The sequence below is a fragment of the Mastomys coucha genome, unplaced genomic scaffold (genome assembly GCF_008632895.1).
Source record: "Mastomys coucha isolate ucsf_1 unplaced genomic scaffold, UCSF_Mcou_1 pScaffold23, whole genome shotgun sequence".
Lineage (NCBI taxonomy): Eukaryota > Metazoa > Chordata > Mammalia > Rodentia > Muridae > Mastomys > Mastomys coucha.
In genome coordinates, this window is record NW_022196906.1 from 83,783,912 (window position 1) to 83,788,168 (window position 4,257).

General features: G+C 44.5%; 1 long non-coding RNA gene across 2 annotated transcripts in view; it reads left to right on the forward strand.

The window, feature by feature from the left end:
* Window positions 1–276: 276 nt before the first annotated feature.
* LOC116072719 overlaps window positions 277–4,257 on the forward strand; it is a 10,533-nt gene continuing 6,552 nt past the window's right edge. For both annotated transcript variants that reach the window (XR_004111546.1, XR_004111547.1), the window contains exons 1-3: window positions 277–546; window positions 1,410–1,534; window positions 1,751–1,896. This is a non-coding gene — a long non-coding RNA (uncharacterized LOC116072719). The remainder of the gene's footprint in view (window positions 547–1,409; window positions 1,535–1,750; window positions 1,897–4,257) is intronic.

Consider the following 4,257-nt stretch of genomic DNA (forward strand, 5'->3'; position numbering starts at 1 on the left):
CAAAATGGAGCATTTCCCCCCAACCCCCATGTGAGCATTCTCCGAATAAGCCTCTCCCCCAAGCCTCTGGACTAGGGCTTCTAATTCTCTCAAAGCGGCAAAGCAACCTCAAGATAAGCAGACAAAACACTGGACCCTTGTCTCCTACAACTGCTGGTCTGCACAAACGCTCCCTAACGTGCAGGGGATTTCTCAGATGCCCAAGAGGCCAGGTTTAAGGCTGACAGTGCCCATCCCCCAGCACTGCAGTTATGTAAGCCTGCTTCCGGTAAAAGGCCCTGGCGAAAATCACACGCAGTTAGTGGCGTCGCCAAGGGAACATTGCCCATCATGCCTCTTTAGGCCTCTTGATGCTCCACTCGGTGTGAGAATATGAGGATCAATCAAGAGAAGACGCTAACATCGAGATAGAGCTCTAAATCGAGCAGAAAGCAGGAAGGCCTGTGTTGGGCCTCCATTTGCGTAAACCTACAGACGCCATCAACTCCTCCAACATCCAAGGCCTTTTCTAACCACAAGGGGGCGCCCGCGTCGTGCGTTAATATAGTACGTGCTTGGGATGTTAAGATCGTGGAAGATTGCGGTCTCAGATATAGATAGGGAAACTGAGGCCAGGAGAAAGCAAAGGGTTCCTAAGTCATCCTGGGTAGTTTTCTTCTCTGTGATCTTCACTCCTATTCGATTGAGTCATGGCTTCCAACGAGGAATACGTTTCATGGATATTCCTCCAACACCCGGATGAGGAATGCTGCTTGCAGACTGCCCCACAAGAGGGAGCACCTGTGAGCCCCTGAGCCCTATGCCTACCATGAGCCTTGGACGTAGTTAGTGGGCTTCTGTACAAGATTTTGATCCAAGGATTCTGGCTGGGATGTGGAAATTGCTGGTCTAGGTGGTCTCAGAAGATGCCCATCATCCAGAAACATCCCAACTCTTTTCCAGAAACGTCTGCAGCTTCCAACATTTAGAAGCCTCCGTGAAAAATTCTGCAGGCAACAAGGCAAAGGCAGGGTTAAAACCACGTCACCACTGAACCTCAGACACGTACTGTCACAAGGCCAAGACAATCATCAGGGATTGTCACTCAGAGAAGTGACGCTGTCATTTTACTCTGGTTTCCCCAATATCCATCACTGTTTACAAATAAGGAAATGAGTGTGCTAGTCAGTTGTGATGGTCGACTCGGAACAACCCAGAATGACCTGGGAAGGAAATTTTAATGAGGAATCATTTAGATTAGGTTTGCCTGGGAGGCAGGCTATGAGGGAGTTTCATAATTGGGTGAATTGAGTTGGGAAGAACATGTAGAATGCAGGAGGCACCACTTATGGGGTAGGCCCAGGAATGAGTGGGGAGAGAGAGGGCTAAGCACTGTCTTGCATGTGATTATCGTTTTTTTTCTGTTTCAGTTGAAGGATGTAATGGGACATCCCATTGACATGTAGCAGACGTGTACTGCTGCCGTTGTCGCTTCCCTGCTGCGATGACCTATGAAGCCTTTCTCCCCTAAGTTGCTTTTGTCTGGTACAAAGAGGTTTGTGGTACTTAAGAGAGTAAAACCAGATGTTCTCAGGGATAAAATTACTTTGCTCCTCTGTTTCTCCAGAGGAACCCTCACATAAAAAGCAGGAACTGGTGGGTACCTGCAGAGCATCCACACCAGGCTCTTCCTACGGCTTGGTGACCGCCTCGCCCTTTTGCACATGCCCCTGCCCTCCACTCAGGCCCAGTTCTTCCTCCTTACCACCAGGAACTCTGTAACCATTCCCAGATCTGCTTCCTTGGCATGAGTCAGCCTCCCAGAGACAGCCCGGGCCAGCCTGGTGACTGCATAGGGCAGAGGGATGCTCAGGATTTGTGCCCTCACCACAAGCCGGGAGGGAGAATCCTGAAAAGGTATGTGGTTTCATCGACATTAGATATTTGGATCCCTGAGTAAAGCAGTCTCTTCTACACAGCAAGAAGAACAGGCAAGAGTGCCCAGGCATCTACACACCATGCAGGTGCTCTGGGATCCACGGGACAGTGACTGTTTATTCCGGGCTCCCTCAAAAGTCACACTCTCTCACATTAAGTGTCTGTACACAGCCACAGAAACAAAACACATGTAGTTCTTTCCTTCAAAGGAGTCTGAAACCAATCACCATACCATCAAGTCAGGGGGCACTGGTGACACTCCCAAAATGGAGAGCACTGTCCCCTACTGTAGAGTAGGAAGGCATGCCATAGAAAATAGGTTAGTCTGAAATCAGAAAGGCGATACTAGGGTATTCTTCCACTTTTCATGGAACCTGAAGCTTATAAAGTGGTGTGTGTGTGTGTGTGTGTGTGTGTGTGTGTGTGTATGTGCATGTGTGTGTGTGTGTGTGTGTGTGTGTCCGCGCGCGCGCATGTCTATGTCTGTGTGTGTGTCTCTGTGTGTGTCTGTGTGTTTCTGTGTGTCTTTGTGTGTATCTGTTTGTCTGTGTATCTGTATACATGCTCACTTTTCTGTTTGTCTATTTCTGTATGTCTATCTGTCTGTGTGTGTCTATGTGTCTGCATGTGTGCCTCTGTGTATGTTTCTGTGTGTATCTGTATGTGTGTCTGTGTGTTTCTGTCTGTGTGTTTGTGTGTGTGTCTTTGTGTGTATCTGTCTGTGTATTTGTATACATGCTCACTTTCAAGGGGTGGGAGCCTGTTTGAGCAAAAGGTTAGAAAACCAAAATCAAGTTCGAAATTCAAGACTGGTTTTAAATAAGGAAAAGAATCACATAATATAATTTTTGTAAAACTAGAAAGTATTATCAACTTAACAAAAGTTGGGAAAAGAACATTTTTTTTTCATCAATGTGCCTGACTTGACTCTAACATTTTTTCTGACATCCATGTTCATTTAATCACTGAACAGTCTCTGCATAAGACAAGAACTTTGTAATGTCATCTTTTCTTGTCAGAAAAATGTAAAAAAGAAGTCAATCTTTCCTCCATCTCAGTAGATCAGAGAAAAATAGAGTTGGTAATTTCTGTTAAGTGAATATTAATATTTAATATAGTTATTATATCCATTAATGTCCCATTGCTGTGACAAAATACACTGCAGAAAGCAGTTTAAAGGAAGAGAGGTCCACTTGGGCTCCCAGTTTCAGAGGCACAACCATCAACATAGAGAAGGCATCACAAATCTGATGGTGAGGTAGCAACTTCCAACATCTGATGGATCAGGAGGCACAAAGTTAGGTCAAAACTAGAGGTAGACCATACTACTGAGAAGCTTGCCTCAGTGACCCATACAGGGTAGGCCATACACATGCCAGAGCTTCTACAAACTCCAAAAAGAGTGCCAGGAGCCCTGGATCAGGTGTCCAACCCCATGGGCCTCTGGGAAGACACTTTATGTTCCAACCATATAGTTACCAATTGGGGTGAACATCTACCAATGATCTTTTATATATCAGCTATAGAATTTCAATGCAATTTCAGGTTCTCTTTTGCAAAGGTGTTTCTTCAGTTCTTTTGAACTTGAGAGCACTTGTCAGCCAGTCTGTTGATAACAGTTCTGTGCTAACATCCTATTATAGCTTTCAAGTTATCTTTGTCAGTGTCAGTACTTATTCCAAATAGGAAAAAAAATTAAATATCTTTCAAAGATGTTCTTTTGATTGACTTCTCTTCACTAACTTACCCAACAAGCCATCCATAAATGGATCCATTACCTGCATTCAAAACGCCTCTCCTCCTCTTAATGAATTGAATATATTGTAATTCACTCTTTTCAAATTACTCTCTCTCAGTGTGTGTGTGTGTGTGTGTGTGTGTGTGTGTGTGTGTGTGTTCTATATGCACAGACACACGGCACATGTGTGTGCACATGTATCTGGAAGCCAGAACTGAATGAGTTCCTTTCTTGCTCTCCACTGCATAATTTTAAAACAAGATCTCTCACTGAACCTATGTAAAGCTAGCTCGTCAGCAAGCTCCTGGGATCCACCTGTCTGCTTCCCCAACCCTAGAGTCACAGGAGTACACTGCTGCAGCCAACTGTTTAGAGATGGATGCTCGGGATTTGAACTCAGATCCCCACACTTGCATAGTAAACACTAATGATTAAGCCACCTCTCCAGCCTCATCCTTCACTCTTCCGCAGAAGAATAATTTTTATTAACTTTGTTTATTTCTATGTTATGTTTCTTAATTGAATATTCTTTTGTTTCTTTTTTTTATTTTAGATATTTTCTTTATTTACATGTGAATTTCTCCATTCCCAGTTTCCCCTCC